The 27,679-nt window shown below is 47.2% G+C and overlaps 1 pseudogene; it reads left to right on the top strand.

Annotated features, from left to right (window-relative positions):
* Positions 1-500: 500 nt before the first annotated feature.
* On the top strand, positions 501-26,466 carry LOC109742606 (uncharacterized; annotated as a pseudogene).
* The last annotated feature ends 1,213 nt before the right edge of the window (positions 26,467-27,679 follow it).

The raw sequence follows: 27,679 nt of genomic DNA, 5'->3' as shown, positions 1-27,679 counted from the left end.
GTGTGTACTCTGCAGTTGTATATGCATGATCACTGATTCATGACGTGTTTTTTATATGAAAGTAAGCATGACACTCAAAACAAGACCACTGTTTTTTGTTTAGTTGGCAGTCGTTCCTTGCATGTGAGGTTGTCTCTCGTTGTGCTTCAGGTGGCATCAGCAAGGGCAATTCAGTTATTCGTGGGAGTCATTAACCAGTGAATATCGTTTATACTTGTTGAACTGTAACATCAAATTTAGCTTTTGGTTTCTGGATTTCCATACCAGAGTTTCTACAACTCGGTTCAACTTGTATTTGAGAAACTTTTGTGGCCCTTCATTTCGCACGTTGCATTGTGACATTTCAGGATTTATTTATAGAGTAAATGCATCGTTTTCTATTTGCAGCATATGTTTTATGTTTCAGTGATCCGCGGTCCATTTTATATAGGACTCGTTTTATCTCAGGATCTTCTGGATAATTCGAGATTAAACTTCCTTTTTTCAGGAAAACAAAAAGGATGGAACTGAAATTTGATGCACCGCGGAAAAATGAGTTACTTGCCCTGAGCAATTATAATGTTAATGGTAAAGATAAACCAATTACAGTAAGAAATGATTATCCGAAGCCCCCTGTCCCTTGTTTTGAACTTACTGAGGATTTTGATTTGCAAAAGGTTGAGGAGGTATGATAACTAATCCATCTGTGTGATATTCCTCTCGCCTTATTTTTTTTTTCCAGTGCTGACTCCTGACATTCTTTCTTTCAGTTAATGCTGGAAAGGGATATTAAGATCGCCAAGTCCATGGCAAACGACATAATCATCCCAGACCCGGCTCCCCAGGTTTGTGATACCTTCATTAATTCATTTACATAATTTGATTGATGACAGGCTACATTAGTTATTTTGTTTAACCCGGTAATATTATATAGGGTACTTAAGTTTACTAAAACAATATGTTTTTTTGATGTCATATATGAACCTTCGATAGGAACACGTGGATTCACATGCCTGAACAATGCTAGCTTTAGATCCCCTTACTTTCTCAGTTTCTCTTCCCTCCTTGTTGGTGCCTCATGTTTGGTTTTATCTTTAGCCTACACCAGCTTGCTTGGGTTACAAGGTTTTGTTGTTTTCATTGTTGTTGCCATACATGAACCTCCATAGACCACAAGACAGTTTATTTTGTTGTGCTTTTAGTTGGATAACCGATGCCTTTCACCTTTTTCAATTGTGACGGACTCATATACTAGTGGGTGCGTGATGCCTTCTTGGACATATATGCGAATTGGAGCCCATCCTTGTAAAGGATAGTGTCCGGTGCTTCCTCCGATTTTTCGAGAACTGTGAAGGCTGGGGCATGTCATCTTATCTTACCATCACCGCACAAACCTTAACCTTCATTGTCAGTTTCAATGCCCTGCGATGTGCAAAAGTCATATTGGAGAGCATGGCACCTGAGCTCTATGGGATGCACGCCAATCCCAACTGTATGAACAAATATGGATACTTTGCGCTCCATGAAGCTGCTGAAAGGTTCTCTGTCGACATGATCAAGCTGCTTTTACGCCATGGTGCATCACCAAATGTGCGCACAGTTGGCAATGATGTCATTGAGAATCTACTCCCGCTCCATGTCGCAGTTGAGAATACTTGTCTGCATAAGTATCTAGAGGACAATCTGGAGTACAATCTTTCTCGCAGCCAGAATCATCTGGATTATATCTACAAGCTTATTCATCTGCTGTGTCTACCTGAAATGGTCTGTTTCGCCTCTCCGTCGACCCGCCCCTCGGCCTCCTCGTGCACCGCCCTTGGTGGGATGTCGACGGTGGTGACCACCCCGGTGGCCGCTCCCCCACTCCCGCCTCGGACTGCGGCCTACTCCAGGAGGGGCCGGTTGACCTCCTCGCGTCGCAGCGCTCAGATTGAGGCGGCCAGACCGGCGGGTAGCCCGGCTCTGCCTATCCCCGAGCAGGCTGCGCTCCGGGCCGCTGCCCGGAACCTCGAGCCAGGTACCCCGTCCATCCCGGCCACCTCTGCTACTTGCTCCTTTTCTGCTTTGGAGTCGGCTCCGCTTGGCCACCTCGCTAAGGTGGCAGCGGACTCGGCCATAGTATTCAGGGGGGAGGTTGCCCCCCCCGCTAGTTTAGATCGAGGCCATCCGTGCACGCGAAATCCTCGATGGTCGCGTTGCCGAGGCCCGTGCACGCCTCCCTCCCTCCTCAGGAGCTACTTCCGGGGCCGCCCCGAGCGCCCTTCCCCTCGCGGCGGCCGCCCCAGGTGAGATCCGGGGACGCACCCCTTCCCGTACCGCAGCCCTCCGCGCCCAGAGCGCCTCACGTGTCTTGGGGTCAAGCAGCCCCCCGATGGATGCGTGATGCGAGCCCTCTTCTGGAACATCCGCGGTTTCGGCCAAGATGGTCGATGCCGCCAACTCATAGAATACATGCGAACCGAGCGAATCGACATTGTGGCCATTCAAGAAATAATGCGCGCAGAATTCTCCCTGTCGGAACTTGAGCATCTGAGCTCCCACTTGTTCGCTTGGCACTGGCTCCCTTCTAGTGGGAGTGCGGGCCACTCGGGTGGCATCCTCCTAGGAGTGAAGGGTGCCACCTTTGAGGTAGGAAGCATGGATCGGGGCGAGTTCTTCGTTAGTATGGAGGTCTTCGAGCGGGCTCTAAACTTCAAATGGGAAATCATTGCGGTTTATGGCCCGGCCGATCACCGCCGTTCTGAGGCCTTCCTTGCTGAGCTCCGTAGGAAGGTAGCGTCTGCCCAGCTACCGGTGGTAGTGGGCGGCGATTTCAACCTCATTCGGACGGAAGAAGACAAGAGCAACAATTTAGTGAACTTTCCTCGGATGCAAATGTTCAATGATTGCATTGCTGACATGGGGCTGCGTGAGCTCGATCGAGTCGGGGCCAGGTTCACTTGGACAAACCGCCAAGTTGATCCGACTCGCTCGGTCCTCGATCGGGTCTTTGCCTCCCCTGAGTGGGACATTCGTTGCCCCCTAGCTTCAGACCGGGCGATTACGCGGATTGGTTCAGACCACGTCCCCCTACTCCTCTCTTCGGAGAACGAGCATCCACCCATGCCGCCCTGCTTCCGCTTCGAAACCTTCTGGTTGCGTCAGCCTGGATTTACTACCGCAGTGGTCGCCAGGTGGCGCGAGGCGCGTGATGCCCCCCACCGTGCCCTCTCAGCCGTTGATTCCTCGCATTTCTGCGCCAAACGGTCACGGCAATTCATGAGGGTGGGGTGCAAACGTGGGCCGCGACATCCGTGAGCGGAAAAAAGCCCTCCTTGAGGGCATCCAGACCCTCGATCTGCGGGCTGACGCCGCTGGCCTCTCGGCAGACGAATGGATGCTTAGGTACGACTTGGAAGACCTGCTCACGGTCATCTACACTGACGAGGAGGTATACTGGCGCTTGTGGGGTACGCAGAATTGGGTCCTCAAGGGGGACGCCAACACTGCCTACTTCCAAGCCATCGCTAACGGCCGCAGACGCCGTAACTCCATCCCCCTCCTATGGGACGGAGTGACCCTCCTGCAGCAGCCAGAGGACATCCGGGCCCATGTAGACGGCTTTTACAGAGACCTATTCTCTGCCTCCCCTCGGGGAGGTCTTGCCCTAGCACAAGACATTTGGCCTGCCCACTGTTGCGTCTCGCCTGCGAATAACGCGGCTCTCACGGCCCGTTCTCTGAGGCTGAAGTATGGGCGGCAATAAAGGGCATGAACCCATCCTCGGCTCCTGACCCGGATGGCCTCCCAGTGAAGTTCTTACAGACTTTCTGGGAGGTGATCAAACCTGAGGTGATGGCCCTGTTTAACGAGTTCTTTGTTGGGTCCATTGACCTCGCCCGGCTGAACTATGGGGTAATCACTCTCATCCCCAAAGTGGCTGGGGCCTCCGACATCCGTCAATTTCGACCGATTACGGTGATTAATGTCATCTTCCGCATCCTCGCGAAGGGGTACGCCATTAGGACGGCCCCTATAGCCGACCGGATCACCCACCCTGATCATTCGGCCTTCATCTAGGGCCGCTATATCCTTGATGGAGTCTTGGTGTTCCACGAAGCTCTCCATGAGGTGCACTCCAAACACCTTAAGGCAGTCTTCCTGAAACTGGATTTCCACAAGGCCTATGACACGGTCAGTTGGGCCTTCCTTCGGGAATGTCTGCTCCGTAAGGGCTTCGACGACCGGTGGGTGACCAAGGTGATGCAGATGGTTTCCTCGGGTCACACCGCGGTGAACAACAATGGGGAGATCGGCCCATTCTTCCCCACATTCTGTGGGGTACGTCAGGGCGATCCCTTCTCCCCGTTCCTGTTTAACATGGTTGTCGATGCTCTGGCGGCCATCCTGGATAAGGCCAAGGCGGCGGGTCACATTAAGGGGATAGTGCCGCATCTGGTTGGGGGGAACGGGATCTCCCTGCTCCAATATGCGGATGACACCACTATCATGGTGGAGGGGTCGGACAGGGATATTTCGAACCTCAAGTTCCTCCTTCTGTGCTTCCAGCAAATGTTCGGCCTTAGGATCAACTTCGACAAGAGTGAGGTGATGGTCTTGGGCTACACCCAAGACGAGCGCCAGAGCATAGCGGATCGGCTTAACCGCCAGCTCGGGTGCTTCCCCACGACATATCTGGGGATACCCATTAGCGACTCCAGGCTTACGGTTGTCAGGACCGGTTTTCCAATAAAACGTTTATTGAGAAACCGACCCTTTTATCAGACCAGTATAGAAGAATCCTTCTTACTGGTGGACAATTCCTTGATACAGAAATCCAGAAGTACTAAAGATTATACAAGGTTGAGCTGAGGTTGCTCAACAATCTTACAAGCACGCCGATATAATATACATAAGGGCGGATATGACACAAGGAGTATGGTGGCATAACTACTGACTCGTAGTAATAGTGGTGGTGGATATGTCACAGTGAAGTGGGTGACATGACTCCTAAATCTTACAACTCATCGAGCGCCGGAGTGAGGCTCGATGACTTTTATTTTGGGTAGCGGAAGCGTATATAATACAAGTGACCAATTCCAGGATCGCACGGGACTGACTGGGACTCCTCTAGGCGTCGGACTCGCTATCGAACTCTTCATCCATAAGATCGCCTTCGTCAACATCTGGCCAAATCAACAAGCCAGGTGAGTACTTTGAAAGTACTCGCAAGACAGTTTGGACATAAGATATAACAAATGCAAACATGATGCACATGAGCAGATTAGTAATGCGCACTCAGATAATAAAATTAGTGCTGCATGATAAATGAAAAGGAAGTCAGGCGGTAGTCCTCCCGAAATCCCAATGAAATAACTGAAGACCGATCGGGTGTCTGAAGCGACGCCTCGAAGGGTAGAAATAAATTAATAATGCCGCAGTCGGGCATCAGGGCGACACCACATAAAGGGCTTATATTGGAATACAAATGACAGTGCGTGCCACAGTCGGACGTCTGAGCGACATCACATACAGGGCTTATTTCAAAAGTAAATAACGAGAGTGCCACAGTCGGACGTCTGAGCGACATCACATAAAGGGCTTATATCAAAAGTAAATAACAAGAGTGCCACAGTCGGACGTCTGAGCGACATCACATAAAGGGCTTATATCAAAGTGAATAACAAGAGTGCCACAGTCGGACGTCTGAGCGACATCACATAAAGGGCTTATATCAAAAGTAAACAACAAGAGTGCCACAGTCGGACGTCTAATTGACATCACATAAAGGGCTTATATCGAAAGTAAATAACAAGAGTCCCACAGTCGGACGTCTGAGCGACATCACATAAAGGGCTTATATCAAAAGTAAATAAGAAGAGTGCCACAGTCGGACGTCTGAGCGGCATCACATAAAGGGCTTATATTTCATTATTCGAATTCAAGTAGCTCATGAATTTAAATCATCTCAAGGAAGTACACATGTACGTAATAATAAACTGGTTAGTCCATCCACAAGAATAACATTCAACCTGGTTTACCACTCATTTTGTTCACCGGGGATTTTCACTGACACAGAGACTGACGCTGAGACGGACATTGAGACTGATACTGATATGTATGGGTTGACTAAGATCCTTGACCATGGACACGATTACTCGGAAGGTTTTGACTCTGCAGAGTTTGTACTTTTAACCACAGCCAACGGATTTCAGTAGTCACAAGGGACTAGTTCCGTTTACGGTATTTTAGGAGAAACACATCTAACCAGTACACACCCATTCCACATTCCACTGCCAGGAATCACCCTAGGCAACGTTCAAGAAAAACCTTAAGGCGGGGAGGCTACAACCTCGCGTAGCATGGGATCAAATTTATATCGTGCGCTCTAAGGGGTGCCCCCCTCTCGGTCCCAACCGGAAACACCCATGCCCCCTGACCGGATGACTGGCTTTAATCCAGGGCCATGGAACCCTCATCCCGGCCCCTCTCTTTGGTGTGTACGAGGAAAGAGGTTTGCAGCTTACTAAACCGTATTCTTTGCAGAAAACATGTGGTAGCACAAAAGGGAATGGACGGTAACGTGGCTTGATCCACATTAACACGGGAGCTTAACGATTGACATAAGACTGGCTTGCCTCAACAATACCATCTTAACACCTTTCATGTCACCACATGATTGTGTTATCACCCATCAAAAGATCACATCAAGTTTCGAATCATACTGGTAGTTGCCTTGCATGCAATATAACACTCATTGATGCTCATATAAACATGCCATGCACTAACTATACAAGCAACATGCAAAACACTCATCATATCAAAGGTTCAAACATGCTTGCCTGGTTCGGAGTAGTCGGAGTCTAGCTCGGCGAAGTTCGCGGTTTCGTCACCTCCTCCGGTATCTACGGTATAAAGAAATCGCTTACTAACGTAAATACCGAGTGTGCATAAAAGTAGTTCCAATTTTTTTTCAAATAAATATTATAAAAAACTAGACAGAAAAACAAAGATGACAGAAAAAGAATCAACTCAAAATCATCTTTTGTTTAAAAGTTATTAAGGTTTTAGTCCAGGGACTAATCTGTAATGAAACAGAAAGTTTCCAGGGGTTAGTTTATAAAAACAGAAAACGTTTCGGTTAGAAATACGCCAACCCCAAAGGAACACGTATTTTGCCCGAAGGCGTTTTCAGAAAACGGTTCGAATAAGAAGGGGAGAGGCTGACGAGGGGGTCCCACCCGTCAGGTTTAAAACTTTGAAACCGAGCGCACCGGCGCCCGAGGGCTGCGGTGGTCGCCGGCGGCGATCCACGGCGAGGTAGGGGGAAAGGAGGGTACCTACGGACTCACCGAGCTCTCCCGCACATGTGGGTGGTGGAGTTGGTCGTCGGCGAGCACCACGTCGACGACAGCCTCCACTCCGGCGGACGGTGGTTCGGGCGGTGATGGATCTTCGCCGAGGAGGGCTGCAGACGCCAAATTGAGGCTAGGGTCAGAAGAGTGGGAGCACTAGGAGGCTACTGGCAAGGTTTGGGAGGCGGGGGTGCCCTCACCGGAGAGAATCGTGCCGGAGCCCGAAGCGGATCGGGGCGGCCGGAGTCGGGGACGAAGGCCTCCTCGAGGTCCTCCTAGTGGCTGGGCGCGGCTCTGGTGAGGTGTAGGGGTGGTGCTGGGTCGAAGGCGAGCTCGGGGTCGCTATTTATAGCCGGCCCGAGGCGGTTGCCGAAAATGGGATAACTCCGGCGGGCGATTACGGCGAGGCAGTGGTCGGGCTGGAGGTTTAGGTGATTGGGCATCATCGTGATGGTCCACTGGTTCCGTTCAAGGGCTAAATTTGGTAAGACTTGGGTGATACTCCAAGCTCTCGACGGAACGGCCTCACGGGCACGTCGGCGGCAGAGAGCGTGCTCTGCGCCTCTCAGGCCACGGCGACTGTGCTGCAGCACGCACGGGGAAGAAGATGGCCACGTGTAGGCTTCTGGTGGTGTGGGCGGTGCTGGACGGTGCCGTCCCTCGCTGCGCCTCTCTGGCAGCCGCAGCAAGTGCTGCTGCCGCCGCTCACGGGGCGATGCACCTCCGCCAGCTCACCGCCGACGCCCGCAACCGTCTAGGCGACCGTGCGGCGCGGTGGATAAGAAGGGGGAACAGGGAGCAAGGCGCCACTGTAGTTACTGGCGAGATCGACGTGAGGTTCTGAAGAAAACGACACTGACGACTGAAACTGATCACTGAAACTCTGAACTTGACAGTAACAGTGCACGCCAGCTGTTCGACGAAATGTTTTGGGCACGAGGAAAAATTTTCTGGAGCTGGGACTTGGTGAGGTGACCTCTTGATGCATCTAGAGGCTGCCTGATTTTTCTCAGATTTTTAGGAAAAGAAAACAAATGAATTTCACCAAAAATGTCAAATATGGTCCAAACTTGCAGCAAGCAAATTTTGAAAATTTTGAACTGTGGACCAGTGGATCTTCATGGATCTTGGTTGAGGGTTCTAAGGACTAGCCAGGGAAACTTGTTTGGAATCCAAACTCAAAGGAATACTAGTGGTTCCTTTGTAAATCTCTAAGGGCCAAAATAGAAGACAGAAAAGATTTTTGATTTAAAATAAATGGAAATAAATTCAAGGGGGGGGGGGGGGTTTAACTTGCTGGATTTGAAACTTGACTTGACACAAGGTGGGAAGATGGCTCTTGGGGGGGGGGGGAGATTACAACTTAGGTCATGGCAAGAGATAATTTTTGAAAGGGGAAAGATCAATCCATAAGCCATAGGGTTATTTTTAAAAGAAAGGGTTTCAAAAACTTTTCCCAAAGAAAGTAGTTGTGTTGAGTCAACACAAAATGAAAAGCCCTCAAGACCAAAGTAAAAGTTGAGAAAGAAACATAAAATTCTTGCCTTAAAGGTTTTGAGAAGGAGAGGTTTTTAAAAGAAAAATTTAAATAACCTCCTTCCTATAAAAAGAAAATTAATAAAACCAAATAAATTTTTTGGGGTGTTACAACACCTACCCCCTTAGGAAAAATCTCGTCCCCGAGATTTCAGCTGATCCTCAAATAGGTGTGGGTACTCTGCCTGAAGAAAATCCTCTCTTTCCCATGTTGCTTCATCCTCGGTGTGATTGCTCCACTGAACCTTGAAATTTTTTATTGTTTTCTGACGGTCCTCCTTTCAGACTCCTCTAATATTTTTATTGAGCGTTCCCTGTAGGTGAGGTCTGGTTGCACGTCAATGCTCTCGTGAGATACATGCTTCTCCGGGTTGCTTACACATTTCCTTAACTGTGAGACGTGGAACACGTCGTGGACGTCTGACAGCTCTTTGGGTAGGTCTAGCTGGTAGGCTACTGTGCCTCTTCGTGCAACTACACAGAAGGGTCCAATAAATCTTGGGGCTAGCTTTCCTTTAACTTTGAACCGTTGCAGGCCCCTCATAGGAGATACTCGTAGATACACATATTCACCGGGTTCAAAGCTGACTTCACGATGCTTCCGATCGTAATAACTCTTTTGTCGGCTTTGAGCTGTCTTGAGTCGGTCCCTGATTTGTCTAACTTTCTCCTCAGCTTCTTTGAGCATGTCTGGGCCGAAGATACGACTGTCACCTGTTTCTGACCAATTTAATGGGGTATGACATCTCCGCCCGTACAGTGCTTCAAAAGGTGCCATTTGTAGACTGGCTTGGTAGCTGTTGTTGTAAGCGAACTCGGCATATGGCAAGCTTTCTTCCCAACTGGTTCCATAGGTGAGAACACATGCTCTCAGCATGTCCTCTAGGATTTGGTTCACGCGTTCAGTTTGTCCATCAGTCTGGGGGTGGTACGCTGTACTGAATGCTAGTTGACTTCCCAGAGCTTGTTGTAACTGATCCCAAAATCTAGAGACGAATTGAGTGCCCCGGTCGGATATTATAGTCCTTGGGACTCCATGCAGACAAACTATACGGGAGAGATAAAGTTTGGCAAGCTTCTGAGTGGAGTAGGTTGTCTTTACGGGAATGAAATGTGCTACCTTGGTTAATCTATCTGTGATGACCCATATGGCATCATTCCCGTGTTGCGACCGAGGTAGTCCGACAATAAAATCCATTCCAATTTCGTCCCATTTCCACTCAGGTATCCTGTTTGGCTGTAATAGCCCTGCTGGCTTTTGGTGCTCAGTTTTAATGCGCTGACACGACTCACAACATGCAACGAAGGTGGCTATATCCCTCTTCATACCGTGCCACCAAAACTTTTCCTGAATGTCCTTATACATTTTGGTTCCTCCAGGGTGGATTGAATATGGAGCGGTGTGGCCTTCGGTTAGAATTTGCTGTTTGAGGTCCTCAATGTTTGGTACGCAAAGTCTGTCCCCGTACCATAATACTCCCTCATCGTCTACGACGAATTCTGAAGCTTTGCCAAGACTCACTTTTCTCTTTATACCTTCGATGCTGGGATGTCCCTGCTGAGCCTTCTTAATCTGTTCCATCAGGGTGGGCTGTAATTCCAAACTTGACACGTTGCCCTCAGTGACCATTACCAAGTTGAGTTTGGTGAAGTCCAGCTGAAATTCAGGCCTCAACTTCTGTGGATTGTCGTTGCCCGAGCTGGGGTTCCGACTAAGAGCATCTGCCACTACATTCGCTTTACCTGGATGGTAGTGAATGCCGACATCATAATCCTTGACTAATTCCAACCAGCGTCATTGCCGTAAATTGAGTTCTGGTTGCGTGAAAATATATTTGAGGCTTTTATGATCCGTATATATTTCACAACGATTCCCCAGCAGAAAGTGCCTCCATTCTTTGAGTGCATGGATGACTGCTGCCAACTCCAAGTCATGAGTAGGATAATTTTCTTCATGCTTCCGTAGTTGCCTGGAAGCATATGCGACAACTTTGCCGTCCTACATCAATACGCACCCGAGGCCTTTCCGGGATGCGTCACAATACACTTCAAAACTTTTGTGTATGTCTGGCACAACCAATACCGGTGCTGTTGTTAATTTCCTTTTGAGTTCTTGGAAACTTTTCTCGCACGCTTCAGTCCATACAAATTTCTTGTCCTTCTTGAGTAACTGTGTCATTGGTTTTGCTATGGTGGAGAATCCCTCAATAAACCTTCGGTAATATCCAGCCATTCCTAGGAAACTTCGTACATCTGTTACGTTGGCTGGTGGTTTCCAGCCAAGTACGACCTTGACCTTTTCCGGGTCCACGGCAACACCTTCTTGGGTCAATACATGGCCTAGGAAACCAACCTGTCTTAGCCAAAATTTGCATTTGCTGAATTTGGCGTATAATTTATGTTTCCTTAATTCTCCCAGTACAATTCGGAGATGTTCAGTATGTTCTTCTGGTGTCTTAGAGTATACCAGAATATCATCAATGAACACCATAACATATTTGTCCATAAATTTCATAAACACTTTGTTCATGAGGTGGACAAAATATGCGGGGGCGTTTGTCAGTCCAAACGGCATTACAGTGAACTCATATAATCCGTATCTAGAGGTGAATGCTGTCTTAGGGATATCTTCTGTTCGTACCTTTAATTGATGATATCCCGATCTTAAATCAATTTTTGAGAAAACCTTGGCTTGTGCGAGCTGGTCAAATAAATCATTTATCCGTGGCATCGGATATTTGTTTTTGATGGTGACCATGTTGAGTGCTCGATAGTCAATACATAATCTTAGTGTCCCATCCTTTTTCTTTGCAAATAATACTGGTGAACCCCAAGGTGAGGAGATGGCTCGTATAAATCCTTTGTCCAGTAATTATTTTATTTGTTTCTTTAATTCTACCAACTCGGAGGGTGCCATTCTATAAGGTTTCTTGTAAATGGGGGTGGTTCCAGGTGCTAGTTCAATGCTGAACTCTATTTCCCGGTCTGGTGGCATGCATGGTAGTTCTACGGGAAATACGTCAGGGAACTCACACACCACTGGAACTTTTCTTAACTCTGAAATGTCCACCTTGTTTAACTTTGGTTGTCGTGACCTTGGTCTTTCTTGAGCTGCAACTTTTATCGTCTTGCCGTGATGATGAGTGAGAATTACGGTCCGGTTGAAGCAGTCGATAAATCCCTTGTTGGTGGTTAACCAGTCCATTCCTAGGATAACATCCAGTCCTTTATTTTCCAAAACGATGAGATTTTCCTGAAACTTTAATCCTTCAATCTCAATAACCACACTTTGGCAGTAACTCTGAGAGATTTGCTTATTCCCGGGGGACTTGATGATCATGGATTTTCCCAAAGGAAGCATCGAAAAATCATGTTGCAAAACAAAACTCTTTGAAATGAACGAGTGAGAAGCTCCAGAATCAAACAAAACCGTGGCAGGTATTGTGTTGACAAGGAACGTACCGAGTACGATATCTGGGGCATTCTGTGCTTCCTCCTTGGTCACATGGTTCAGGTGACCCTTCTTGTGATTGTTATTGGGATTGAAGTTGTTACGCTTGGGAGCTGGATTTATTCCACCGTGGTTCGCCTTGGGGGCCGAGTTCCTTGGCTTCGGGCACTGTTTGGCATAGTGTCCTTCCTCTCCACAAGCGTAGCAAGTAACACCTGGGCGATACGTAAAATCCTTGTCCCTTGCATGAAAATATTTGGTTGGGCTTGGAACATTGGTCGTGGATTTGTTCGCTCCATTTTTCTGAAACTCAGTCTTGTTCCGGTTGTTGCGAGCATGAGTAGTTTTGTCCCTTTTGCGCTTGCGAATATCCTCCAAGCTGCGGCGTTCATTTTCCAATGTAATAGCCTTGTCCACAAGTGTTTTGAAATCTGGAAAGGTGTGTACGACCAGCTGGCATTTAAGTGCTGGTGCCAGACCGTCCAAAAATTTCTCCATCTTTTTATTTTCAGTTATATGCTGGCATAACGAGATAATTGAGTAAACTGACTATTGTACTCAGTCACTGTCATGCTTCTCTGCTTGAGGTCATCGAACTCCCTTTTCTTGATCTTCATAATGCTCCTGGGAATGTGCGCCCCACGAAAACCTTCTTTAAATTCTTTCCAGGTGATGTTATTTTCATTGGGGTGCATGTGTAGAAAATTTTCCCACCATGATGCAGCTGCTCCAGTGAGGTAGTGAGGTGCATAAAGTACCTTCTCACGGTCCGAACATTATGCAATAATTAATTTCCTTTCAATGTCTCGAAGCCAATCATCGGCCTCAAGCGGCCTATCAGTGTGAGCGAACGTTGGGGGACGTGTCTTTTGTAGTTCAGACAGTTTGGAATGCGGCTGGTATGGTTCACGGTGATTTCCCATATTGATAACATGATTCATCATTTCTTGATGCTGCTGCTTGCTTTGCTCATAAAGGCGGCATACTTGAGAAAATACTGCTTCACTGCCTTGCTGACTTGACTGCCCCTGCGTGAAGTTGTTGCTTGTCTGGGTACCACAATTTTCTTCCGGCGGATTAGGCATGGAACAAGTCCAGGGACGAGGCATTTTCCACTCTGGGGTATTTTTTTGCAAAAACTCATGAGAAAAATCGAGTGGCATAAAGAATAATTCTGTAAAGGCAGAATTTAAACGACTCCCAGATTTTTTCAAGAAAAATACTTGATTGTGCATGGAGAAGGACTGCTCAGTACATATCTTACACGCGAGTCGTAATTATACAATACATCACTCAGGATGCGCGTACACATTCCTGACATGTTATTTAGGCTAGTGCACTTCTCCGAGTTCCTACATGATGCGCACACAAACTACTTCTCCCCAAACCTATATACATATAAACATATCATACAAGCTGGCACATCGCACGGCTGCTAGTCGCACTCAGTCGGAGATGGTGAAAATTTCCTTCGGCCTGCCGAGGGTAAGACCCAGTGGTGCAGGAGACTCAACCTCCTCCTCACTAATAGGCTCCAGGCGCGAAGTACTGAGTTGAGGAGTTGGTGCGGGTGTGGCAGGTGGTGCAACTCTGGTTGGAGTAGGAGCAATGACTTGGTCAAACTCCTCAGTGGTAGGCAGGCGGCGAGCGGTGGCTAAAATGGCAGGTGCATAGGATGCTGAGGACGAGACGAAAGTCAGGGGTGGTGCCGTGTGGAGAAGCTCCCTCCTATTGGCGGAACAGCCCTGAACTGAGTCCATACGGGCAGCCACAAGGTCGTCCACGAGGTTGTCAAAAGCTGCCTCAAGAGCCTTGAGATATTCAACAAGCATCTCAATAGCCTCATCTCTCTCTCCCCTAGGGCAAGCGAATGCATAGTGACAAGTATATGGCACATGGCATGGGAGGTAGCGGTAGCGACGAGTCTTCATCGTAGGAGAACATCCCGAAGACGAGCTATCGCCTCACGGGCAGCCATCTGCATGGCATGCCTCTCCGTAGGCATGGCCCTTCCCACAAAACGGAAGTGGCAAGATGCAGAACGTCCTCCCTTGAAGTGCACCACGGCCTGGTGCATAGACACGCTGTCGCTGATCTTGTGCTGGTAGAGTGTGAACTCTGGACGAGTCGATGGCCCGATCGCGAGCTTGGTGATGGAGACGAGAAGCTTGATAAACCCCTCAGGTACATTGGCGAACACCTGAGATTCGCAGTCGCTGCCAGCCATCTACAAAGGTAGACAAAAATTCCGAATAGTCAAATCATAAATTTATGATGACCAACAGAAAATCGCTACACTTGCAAAAAGTTGAAAAGCACTAAAAACGCTAATAACCGATTAGCGATCGCGCCTAGTGGCTTCCTACAGTCAGCCTGGCTCTGATACCAAGTTTGTCAGGACCGGTTTTCCAATAAAACGTTTATTGAGAAACCGACCCTTTTATCAGACCAGTATAGAAGAATCCTTCTTACTGGTGGACAATTCCTTGATACAGAAATCCAGAAGTACTAAATATTATACAAGGTTGAGCTGAGGTTGCTCAACAATCTTACAAGCACGCCGATATAATATACATAAGGGCGGATATGACACAAGGAGTATGGTGGCATAACTACTGACTCGTAGTAATAGTGGTGGTGGATATGTCACAGTGAAGTGGGTGACATGACTCCTAAATCTTACAACTCATCGAGCGCCGGAGTGAGGCTCGATGACTTTTATTCTGGGTAGCGGAAGCGTATATAATACAAGTGACCAATTCCAGGATCGCACGGGACTGACTGGGACTCCTCTAGGCGTCGGACTCGCTATCGAACTCTTCATCCATAAGATCGCCTTCGTCAACATCTGGCCAAATCAACAAGCCAGGTGAGTACTTTGAAAGTACTCGCAAGACAGTTTGGACATAAGATATAACAAATGCAAACATGATGCACATGAGCAGATTAGTAATGCGCACTCAGATAATAAAATTAGTACTGCATGATAAATGAAAAGGAAGTCAGGCGGTAGTCCTCCCGAAATCCCAATGAAATAACTGAAGACCGATCGGGTGTCTGAAGCGACGCCTCGAAGGGTAGAAATAAATTAATAATGCCGCAGTCGGGCGTCAGGGCGACACCACATACAGGGCTTATATTGGAATACAAATGACAGTGCGTGCCACAGTCGGACGTCTGAGCGACATCACATACAGGGCTTATTTCAAAAGTACATAACGAGAGTGCCACAGTTGGACGTCTGAGCAACATCACATAAAGGGCTTATATCAAAAGTAAATAACAAGAGTGCGACAGTCGGACGTCTGAGCGACATCACATAAAGGGCTTATATCAAAGTGAATAACAAGAGTGCCACAGTCGGACGTCTGAGCGACATCACATAAAGGGCTTATATCAAAAGTAAACAACAAGAGTGCCATAGTCGGACGTCTGAGCGACATCACATAAAGGGCTTATATCGAAAGTAAATAACAAGAGTGCCACAGTCGGACGTCTGAGCGACATCATATAAAGGGCTTATATCAAAAGTAAATAACAAGAGTGCCACAGTCGGACGTCTGAGCGACATCACATAAAGGGCTTATATTTCATTATTCGAATTCAAGTAGCTCATGAATTTAAATCATCTCAAGGAAGTACACATGTACGTAATAATAAACTGGTTAGTCCATCCACAAGAATAACATTCAACCTGGTTTACCACTCATTTTGTTCACCGGGGATTTTCACTGACACAGAGACTGACGCTGAGACGGACATTGAGACTGATACTGATATGTATGGGTTGACTAAGATCCTTGACCATGGACACGATTACTCGGAAGGTTTTGACTCTGCAGAGTTTGTACTTTTAACCACAGCCAACGGATTTCAGTAGTCACAAGGGACTAGTTCCGTTTACGGTATTTTAGGAGAAACACATCTAACCAGTACACACCCATTCCACATTCCGCTGGCAGGAATCACCCTAGGCAACGTTCAAGAAAAACCTTAAGGCGGGGAGGCTACAACCTCGCGTAGCATGGGATCAAATTTATATCGCGCGCTCTAAGGGGTGCCCCCCTCTCGGTCCCAACCGGAAACACCCATGCCCCCTGACCGGATGACTGGCTTTAATCCAGGGCCATGGAACCCTCATCCCGGCCCCTCTCTTTGGTGTGTACGAGGAAAGAGGTTTGCAGCTTACTAAACCGTATTCTTTGCAGAAAACATGTGGTAGCACAAAAGGGAATGGACGGTAACGTGGCTTGATCCACATTAACACGGGAGCTTAACGATTGACATAAGACTGGCTTGCCTCAACAATACCATCTTAACACCTTTCATGTCACCACATGATTGTGTTATCACCCATCAAAAGATCACATCAAGTTTCGAATCATACTGGTAGTTGCTTTGCATGCAATATAACACTCGCTGATGCTCATATAAACATGCCATGCACTAACTATACAAGCAACATGCAAAACACTCATCATATCAAAGGTTCGAACATGCTTGCCTGGTTCGGAGTAGTCGGAGTCTAGCTTGGCGAAGTTCGCGGTTCCGTCACCTCCTCCGGTATCTACGGTATAAAGAAATCGCTTACTAACGTAAATACCGAGTGTGCATAAAAGTTGTTCCAAATATTTTTCAAATAAATATTATAAAAAACTAGACAGAAAAACAAAGATGACAGAAAAAGAATCAACTGAAAATCATCTTTTGTTTAAAAGTTATTAAGGTTTTAGTCCAGGGACTAATCTGTAATGAAACAGAAAGTTTCCAAGGGTTAGTTTATAAAAACAGAAAACGTTTCGGTTAGAAATACGCCAACCCCAAAGGAACACGTATTTTGCCCGAAGGCGTTTTCAGAAAACGGTTCGAATAAGAAGGGGAGAGGCTGACGAGGGGGTCCCACCCGTCAGGTTTAAAACTTTGAAACCGAGCGCACCGGCGCCCGAGGGCCGCGGTGGTCGCCGGCGGCGATCCACGGCGAGGTAGGGGGAAAGGAGGGTACCTACGGACTCACTGAGCTCTCCCGCACATGTGGGTGGTGGAGTTGGTCGTCGGCGAGCACCACGTCGACGGCGGCCTCCACTCCGGCGGACGGTGGTTCGGGCGGTGATGGATCTTCGCCGAGGAGGGCTGCAGACATCAAATTGAGGCTAGGGTCAGAAGAGTGGGAGCACTAGGAGGCTACTGGTAAGGTTTGGGAGGCGGGGTGCCCTCACCGGAGAGAATCGTGCCGGAGCCCGAAGCGGATCGGGGCGGCCGGAGTCGGGGACGAAGGCCTCCTCGAGGTCCTCCTAGTGGCTGGGCGCGGCTCTGGTGAGGTGTAGGGGTGGTGCTGGGTCGAAGGCGAGCTCGGGGTCGCTATTTATAGCCGGCCCGAGGCGGTTGCCGAAAACGGGATAACTCCGGCGGGCGATTACGGCGAGGCAGTGGTCGGGCTGGAGGTTTAGGTGATTGGGCATCATCTTGATGGTCCATTGGTTCCGTTCAAGGGCTAAATTTGGTAAGACTTGGGTGATACTCCAAGCTCTCGACGGAACGGCCTCACGGGCACGCCGGCGGCAGAGAGCGTGCTTTGCGCCTCTCAGGCCACGGCGACTGTGCTGCAGCACGCACGGGGAAGAAGATGGCCACGCGTAGGCTTCTGGTGGTGTGGGCGGTGCTGGACGGTGTCGTCCCTCGCTGCGCCTCTCTGGCAGCCGCAGCAAGTGCTGCTGCCGCCGCTCACGGGGTGATGCACCTCCGCCAGCTCACCGCCGACGCTCGCAACCGTCCAGGCGACCGTGCGGCGCGGTGGATAAGGGGGAACAAGGAGCAAGGCGCCACTGTAGTTACTGGCGAGATCGACGTGAGGTTCTGAAGAAAACGACACTGACGACTTAAACTGATCACTGAAACTCTGAACTTGACAGTAACAGTGCACGCCAGCTGTTCGACGAAATGTTTTGGTCACGAGGAAAAAGTTTCTGGAGCTGGGACTTGGTGAGGTGACCTCTTGATGCATCTAGAGGCTGCCTGATTTTTCTCAGATTTTTAGGAAAAGAAAACAAATGAATTTCACCAAAAATGTCAAATATGGCCCAAACTTGGAGCAAGCAAATTTTGAAAATTTGGACCAGTGGATCTTCATGGATCTTGGTTGAGGGTTCTAAGGACTAGCCAGGGAAACTTGTTTGGAATCCAAACTCAAAGGAATACTAGTGGTTCCTTTGTAAATCTCTAAGGGCCAAAATAGAAGACAGAAAAGATTTTTGATTTAAAATAAATGGAAATAAATTCAAGGGGGGGTTTAACTTGCTGGATTTGAAACTTGACTTGACACAAGGTGGGAAGATGGCTCTTGGGGGGGGGGGGGGGAGATTACAACTTAGGTCATGGCAAGAGATAATTTTTGAAAGGGGAAAGATCAATCCATAAGCCATAGGGTTATTTTTAAAAGAATGGGTTTCAAAAACTTTTCCCAAAGAAAGTAGTTGTGTTGAGTCAACACAAAATGAAAAGCCCTCAAGACCAAAGTAAAAGTTGAGAAAGAAACATAAAATTCTTGCCTTAAAGGTTTTGGGAAGGAGAGGTTTTTAAAAGAAAAAATTTAAATAACCTCCTTCCTATAAAAAGAAAATTAATAAAACCAAATAAAAATTTTGGGGTGTTACGGCCGAGCTGCGCCCCACGGTGGGAAAGCTTCAGCACCGTATCGAGCCCTAGCAGGGTCGGTGGCTCTCGAAAGCGGCCCGCACGGTGCTCATTAACTCGTCCCTCTCCAGCCTGCTATTATTCATCATGAGCTTCTACAGCCTTCCCGAGACTCTACACCACGAGATTGCCACCGTTCAGGGGCGTTTCTTCTGGGCGGCGAGGGCGATAAGCAAAAGTACCACATGGTCAGGTGGTCTGAGATCTTTAAACCTCGCGACTAGGGCGGACTCGGGATCATGTCCTCCAAACGCATGAACATTGCCCTTCTGACTCGGTGGCTCTGGCGGATTGCCAACGGAGATGGTGACCTGTGGCTTCGTATCATTCAGCAGAAATACCTCCGCGGCCAGCCTCTCGCCTTCTGCCAGCGGTCTGGGGGTTCCCAGTTCTGGCAGTCCATCATTCAGCTCCTCCCGGTCCTCCGGATCGGGACCTCGATCGATATTGGTTCCGGCACCGCCACACTGTTCTGGTTCGATAGATGGGCTGGTGACACGCCCCTTGCGGCCCGCTTTCCGGACCTGTTCTCCATCGCGGTTGCCCCGCAGATCTCCGTAGCGATCGCCCTTATTGACTTAGGGCAACTCGCGTTCCGGAGACCTTTTAGCCCGGCTGAGAACGCGGACTGGCAGGAGTTGCTCGACTGTATTGCACTCCACGAGCCTGATCTCACGACGGACGATGACCGCGCCAGATGGCGCCTAGAGCCTTCTGGACAATTCTCCACCAAATCTCTCTACCTGGCCATCGCCCCCTCGCTTGGACATGAGGCGCTCTCCTCCATTTGGGAGATTCGCCTCCCCCTGAAAATTAGGATCTTCTTGTGGCAATGCATTCGCGGCTGCCTCCCCTCAGGCGTAGAGGTTCTGAAGCGCAATGCCCCTGGGGATGGGCGTTGCCCGCTCTGCGGGCCTGAAGAAGACTCGAACCACATCTTCTTCACCTGCGTATCCGCGTAGTTCCTTTGGAGTTGTTCCCGCGATATTGTGGGTGGAAGCTAGGACCATAACAACTTCCCCGCTCTCTTTGTCGAACTCCAGGTGATCCCACCCGCGTTGTGCCACATTAGGTGGCTGACCATTGGGGTCCTAGCCTGGACGCTGTGGACTGTTAGGAATAAACTTGTGATTCAGCGTATTCCTCTTCGTCGTGCTAGTGACGCTTTGTTCAAATGGTCTGGTTACTTGCAGCTTTGGCGGCCGCTTAGCCGTCCCGGGGAGAGAGACACCATCACCTCCATCATCACCCGGCTTCGCGCGACGGCTCTCCAGTTAGCGCCTCCACTTCCCCCGCCACCACCAGAACCAGATTAGATCGTCGTGTCCACGCCTCCGCCACCGCCGTCTAGGGGTGTTTCGTCGTGCGTTTGTGTTGGGCTTGTTGTGCTGTGCCCACAGCGGAACTTGGGGCTGTTTGTGTTTGTGTGTGTGAGTGTTGGACCTGACCTGTGGTGGCTTTGTGTTGGTGTGTGGTGTGTTTTTGTTGTTACCTTGATACTTTGTGCTTGGTGGTTGCTTTATTTATTAAGCGGGGTGAAAGCCTTTTTCGGTAATGGTCTGTTTCACTTCCCTCCCTATACGATTACTACTTTTGCAGCATGACCCAAAGAGTAATTGTGGTCATACCATAAACCCATGTCAGGTTATAATGAAATTAGTGATACTAAGTATACCAGGCATCCTTTCATCTCAACTTGTCAGAGAAAGTAAAGTTTTCGTTTGTTGATCCTTTTTGTCTTACTTCATGTCTTTCGTGCGTTCTTATAGTAAAGGGTAAAAAGCCATCAATAAAATATACAAAAACTGTTGCGAGTAATTAATTTTATTTTATTTGCCTTGGAGATTGTCCCTAATCCATGTTTACTTTGATAGGAGGAAACACGGTGATATATAGAAAGATTGTTCAACATTACTTGCTTGCATATGAATGCTAAACGGACTTAGATTTTTGTTCCTTGTTGTTTTACAGAAGATCTTCTTGGACACAACTAGACTGCTTGCAGGGAAAACAAATAATCTACTTCAAGAGCTCTGGAATTACATTGAGGATGGAAAAATTATCCAGTCTGCTGTTCTACTACTGGCTGCTCAAGAGCAGATCCGTGGGGGCAGTTCTTCCAAGATAAATGGCAGTAGTAAGAAAAATGGGTTTGGCCTTATCAGTAACTGTATAATGAGGCTTTCATATTCCTTGAGATGGGAGAAAGGTTCACATGGAATGGCACCGGAGCTTCTGGAGGAAAGGAAGACATTTACGGATTGCGCATGGCTGCTTGTTGATGTAATTTCCTATGCCGGTGGAAATCTTTCTGCATACATTCAAGCACATTCTGAGGTAAGCATTTTTGTATGTTGCGGCTGCAGTGCCTCAGATGCCTTTTACTTAATATTTGTATTTTTACTATTGTCAGTTATGTTGTTTAAAAGAAAAATAAATGTCCTAGTCTTAGCAAGAAGATAATTCTCACCTCAACTGAAAATAAAAATGTTATACTTGCTCCGTCTTAGCAAGAAGATAATTCTCACCTCAACTGAAAATTATAATGTTATACTTGCTCCGCTTGGGTTTACTGGGCTGGGGGCAAAATGCTAGGACCAAGGCACATTGGAAATTTCTGGTGCTCCGCATCTGATTAAAGCCCATGGACGTTTTGCCCCCTGTGATTAACGGCAGCGGTTAATGCAAGAGTTGCTCCTGGATGTGCATGCTCCTGATATTCATGTGCTATGGATTTCTCTCCTCTCAATTATCGAGCCAGCATATCTGCGCCTTTAATGTGGACTTACTTACGTGGCCTAGTAGGAACAGACGGGCCTAAGCTGCTCACTGGCCTAATAAACATGGACAGAGGTAATATTTGACAACTTTGTAACAAGTGTTCATTCTCTTTAACAAATATATGCAGAAATGAACTTAGTAGATCTAACACTTCCTCAAGATCATCGGTTGTTTCACAGAAAGTATGGTTGCATTGAGCGGCTATAGCATAGCCAACATATCTTCGATTGATAATATGTGTTGCGATTACATTTAAAACATCACAAGATTATCATTTCAGAATGCACAACACATATCTCGAGAATGCACAACACTTTAGGGGAAGCTATCATCCATTGCGGCTCATACTAAAAAAAGTGTAGTTTCCTGATACTATGTGTGAGAATGCTTTAGTTTGTGAATATTTTTTCAAGAAGCGTATTTATTTTCTCTTGATCGATGCTGTATATCAACTTAACATGTTCTCTAATGTTTTTATCACTAAATTTTTCTTGTTAATTGAAAAAAATCTCAAACCCAAGATGCTACTTAGATTCAGAAAGTTTCCATCCACTTCACAATGGTTTGTTGCTTGAATAGCTGTCTTGCTCTAATATTTAGCCTGTCATATAATGCAATGAGATTCAAATCCCTCTTATTTCTAAACACTTGGAAAAGGTGATGGCAGAGATAATGAAACAAGAGAAAATAATTGATGGGAGTAAAGCCATTGTAATAGTTATTTTTATGAAATGTTCTATGCCAAAAGTACTAGTAACAAACCAGCCTGTTATTAGTTATACATATACTCATCCACATCAGATCCCCTGTCTGGCTACTTCTTTCCTTTTATCTTCATCATCGAACAGACAAACAAACTGCAAGAACACCTTTTGTGCTTTATCTTCTAAGACATTGCCTGATATTATTATATTGCAAAGGAGATTGCTATACGAGTTCATCATTTATGTCTATTTTCGGGTTTTGTCACTGCCTTGTATCGTTTTTAGCAGCCATATCAACATCAAGTGTTTGGTTAATGCTGTTGCATGGTGGATGAATACAGAACATGTGCTTGTGTCATTTCTCTCTTCTGGACGCATGGCAGATAAATTGGCAAAAATGAGCATTTCCATATTCTTATGGTGGCTGCTGTACTTCGATGATTGCTTTATATGTAAAGCGGGGCGAAAGCCTGTTTCGAGATTCCTAGCTCCAAAAATTCTAGGTGCTGGAGCTGGGGTTATATTAAGGGCGTTGACACGAGCCTTTTTTATGCATGTTAGACTAAAAATTTATGCTTAAGGTACTTTATTTAGACTACAAACTCCAGGTCCTCCAAGAAACAGGGAGTTGGAGCTCATTACAGTAACTTGTCTGTGACCTCGGAGGACAGTTCAATGTAGTTCAACAAACAATTCCATATTCTTATGGTGTATGTAATTCATGACTAACCTCTTTAAGTTTGTCTGGACTTCATTTGGATCATATGGCCTGAAGAAAGCCTGAAGAAATTGACACCTTTCTCTTTGGGAAACCAAAACAAAACAATTAAAGTGAATTGAAATAGTTGGAATTTGAATAACAGTGATATGCAGTCAAATATACAGAAGTGCGACGCAGTTCTTGACTCTTACCTTTGAAGCGTCTAAATCATAACGGGTAGTTAAATACACAGAAGTTGTGGAAGCAAACAGATTTTGCTTTAAGGTAGACAATATACATTAATCTAGATGAATCTGAATATGTATATTATGTAGTTTATAAAACCTAGTGAATTGAATGTGATAACTCTTTTTGCACACTTATTGCCATCCAACTCATATTGCACAATTGCAGTTTTCTCCTCCAAACAATTATTTCCATCATCTCGCTGCTTACAATTGGTTTTATAGTGGCTACATTGTATATACAGTAGATCTATATTAGCGATATATTGCCTTATACAACAGCTTGTATGTCATGTAGGTGCCCCATGTGGAGGTCTTTCAACATGTTTCATCTATCCTCAAGGAGTATGGATTTTGCCCTACTGGAGATCCCATGGACACTGTAAACCTGTACTACCCTTTGTATTGCTTCACACAATAATTTTCTATGCGAATAAATGGTTATTTTTCTGACTATTTTATTTTGTCTTCCACTTCTTGAAGCCAGCCTTATGACTGCAGAAAGTCAAGCAGAGAGTCATGCAAAGGTGTGTCGGGCTCAAGTGATTCTTTTTACATTTAACAAACTGAGTCTTAATCTCTCCTCTTCTTTTTAAAATGGATAATAGGGCTTACAGATGCAAACATGGCAGTTATGGAATTGGCCAATGTGGATGCTGTAGAGAAAAAGGTAAAGATAATCAAATCTGGGGTTTATCTAGTTTTGGATAGACTGATGGTGTTCGGTAAGGAGTAATGATATTGTGGCAGCAAAAAGAAACAAAGCTATAAGAATATCTGCCCTTTCCTTGTTCTTTTTATTTTATTTTACATCAACTCTTTTTAAGAATATATGTAAACAAGTAAAAAAATCCCAAATTGACAAATCCCATGAACGCTTTCAGATACATAATAGAATCTTCATTTTAAGCCGCGTTTTCTTGACTTCTGACTGTACTCATCTTGCCCTAATCTTGAGTTCATGTCACAACTGTTCGTAATGACAGCCTCTCCCTTATGGCACGGCAGCACACCAAACAAACACAGGTAACCCATTATACCTTAATACTGATTTTAGTGCACCAGTACCAAGCAGCTTTGCCTACACCTTGTGGCAGCACAAATGGGTTACTAACTAGACTACAAAGTGATGGTTTTAGTGCTGCAAATTGTAGTAGATAATTCAGCCGTATTTATAGAGTACAAGCATTTGTGTTCTGATGGACTTTGGCTACTGAACCTGGACAAATTTAAGCAGCTTCTATTGCCTTATTAAATGAGGTACAATACATCTAAATTCTAGCCTAGAATACCTAGTGTGTTTTCACACACATGTATAGAAACTAAATTCTAGCTTTGAGTTGGCTCTAAATATATCACCTATTGCAATGCCATGGCATTCCAACTATGGTTCATCTCTGCCATCCTAATGTGTTTCCCATCAGGATTTTTTTTACCAAAGAACAGGGGTAAATGCAATAAAAAATAGTCTTAATTAGCTTAATAAAATAGCTGAAATGTGTAGGTTCCAAGTAACATCAACATTGGGACTTCACCAAGGGGGCTTGCACATTATTGTTATTTCCAACACCTTGGTGTTCTTGAATGATCTGTTGCATCTGAAATTTATTTGGTGCCTGTGAGAAAGATTCTGATAGAAGAAGATGCAGTGTAATATGATTGTTGGAGGCAGTAACAAAAGCATGCTTCAGTTGCGAGTTTGTGCCATGCATTGTGCTGGTTGAACAGCTTTTTATGTTGCTTAAGCATGTTACTTAATTACTACACTGCAGTAACATCATTCATATCTATGAAACACCAATACTGTGTATTGATCAACATAATACATCTCAAGCGAGAGGTGCTGGCTGCAAGTATGGATGTTTCTATTATTTTTATGATGTATCTCTAATGAAATATGTGACAGGCTGTGAGAAAGAAAGTAGGGGGAGGATGGGATCCCACATATACAAAGACAAGTTTTTTCCCATACTGGAGATCAGTGTTACACGATCGGTTCCCTTTGAAGGTGTATCCAGCCTATGCAAGCTCAGGTCTATCACTGAGTAACTCAATAGTCAATGGATCTACTCCAACTCCAAATCATAAACTTGGTCCAGTGCAGAGAATCTCGCCACTTACAAGCAGTAATCAACCCAGAAGGTGCTTTATCACTGCTGCTAGCGGTGCATTCAAGCTCTTGAACATGCACCACATAAACACATGGGAAGAAAGAATTTTCATGATGCACCTTTAACTAGTAAGATTATTTGTTGCTGGTCCATTAAGGATTTGGTTATTTGCTCGATAGGGTTAGGTATTCTATTATTGTGTCTTTCCCCCCGCTGTTGTAAGTTTGTAGTCTCCAGGTTCTTCTACTTCATGGGCTACGCCAAGCTTGGGTATGTTTGCTTGCTTAGCAATGAGCAACCCTGCTGTTATTTGTTTCCCCCAACTGGTCCATGTGCAGATAATTCAGATGATAGGTGTTAGATGTGTATAGTCCCTTTTCGGTATATCCCCAGGGGTTTACTGCACTTTACCACACATGTATATGTAATAGCCTTTGGCCCCCAGTGAATACTAGTTGCTGTTTATCCAACATGGTATTAAATGTTAGGTTCCCCTCTCTCCCACACGCTGCAACTCCATGCTAGCTTCTGCCCCGATCCACCCACTGCCAGGTCCGGCTCTCCTCGCCGCGGATTCGGCCGCCCCGGCTGTCCTCGCCTCGGATCCGGCCGCCCCGGCCCTCCTCGCTGCGACTCCGGCCGCCCCGGCTGTCCTCGCCGTGGATCCGGCCGCCCCAGCCCTCCTCGCTGCGACTCCGGCCGCCCTGGTCTGCTCCGCTGCCCGGCTCGGCCCTTGCTCGGCCGCTCGCCTCCTCCGCCTGGCCGCCGCCCCGTCTGGGCTGCTGCTCCGCCCGGCCCCGCGCGCGCTGCTGCTGAGGCTGCTGCTTCGCTCGGCACTCCTGCGTCGCCCGCTCTCGTTCGGCCGACAGAGCGGGCCGCTGGCCCCTGCTCGCCAGTCGCTGGCCCTCGCCTTGGTTGTATGCGCGAGTGCGTGAGCTAGTGCTCGATCCCGATCGATCCAGATTGGGTCTTCTGCCTTCGTTGACTTCAAAAAAAAGAGAGAGGGATATCTCAGTATGTCATCTTTGGGCTATGTGGCTGTTCCTCGCTGCTTGGTGATCTTTGATGGCACCAACTATGCTGAGTTTGCGGGTTTCATGCGTATCCATATGCGCGGCCTTCTGCTGTGGGGCGTTCTCTCTGGCGAGGTACCCTGTCCGCCCTGCCCTGTTGCTCCGGTGGCTCCTGTACCGCCGGTGCTTGCTGTTGATGCTTCTCAGGCTGATAGGGATGCATCCAAGGCTTTTGATGATGCTGCAGTTGATGCTTATGATCAGCAGGTATCCGCATATTCTGATGCTCTCTTTGTCTACCGGGATGATTTGTCTGCTTACACTCAGTGGTGCAATGATGATGCTCGAGCTGCTGCTGTTCTCACTGCGAGTGTTCTCCCTCAGTTTGCTTCGGAGTTTATGGGCCTTGGCACTGTTGCTGCGATGTGGTCCTATCTTTGTCAGCGCTATCAGCCCTCTGGTGATGCTCTATACCTTTCTGTGGTGCGTCAGGAGCATGCTCTTCAGCAGGGTGACTCGTCTGTTGATGAATTCTATTCACAGTGCTTTGCCATCTGGCGTCAACTTGACTCACTGCGGACCGTTGTTTGTGGCACTTGTCGTTGCTGTCAGACTATGCGCTCTGACTTGGAGTTTCAGAGGGTTCATGAGTTCTTATCTCGTCTCCGCTCCGAGTTTGAGCCCCGACGTGCTCACTTGCTTACCCGTGGTCGTGTTCCTATCTCAGAAGTGCTTGCTGAGCTTCGTGCTGAGGAGACCCGCCTTCGCTCTGCTGGGTTACTTGTGGTTCCTTTAGTGTTGGCCGCCCGAGCTCCAGTGTCATCTGCTCGCCTCACTGCTCCACCATTCCTGCCTACTCCTTTAGGGGGTGAGTCGCCCTCCTTATGCTGAGAGGAGCACGTCGCGTCGTGACACCTTCTATGGTTACTGCTCCCGGTCGGGTCACCCAGAGTCTGACTGTCGCCGGAAGAAGCGAGACCAGAGGCGCTCCTCTTCCAGCGGCACTCCAGTGTCTTCTTTGACTCCGTCCCTCACTGACCAGGACATTGTACGCCTCAAGCGCCTACTTGCTTCCTCCGGCTCCTCGTCGACTGGTTCCGCTGCCGCTGTGACTGCAACCACTTCTCCACCACCG

This window comes from Aegilops tauschii, chromosome 4 (assembly GCF_002575655.3).
Source record: "Aegilops tauschii subsp. strangulata cultivar AL8/78 chromosome 4, Aet v6.0, whole genome shotgun sequence".
Taxonomy (NCBI): domain Eukaryota; kingdom Viridiplantae; phylum Streptophyta; class Magnoliopsida; order Poales; family Poaceae; genus Aegilops; species Aegilops tauschii.
Note: the sequence above shows the minus strand (reverse complement) of the source record. Positions and strands in the feature narration are given on the sequence as shown.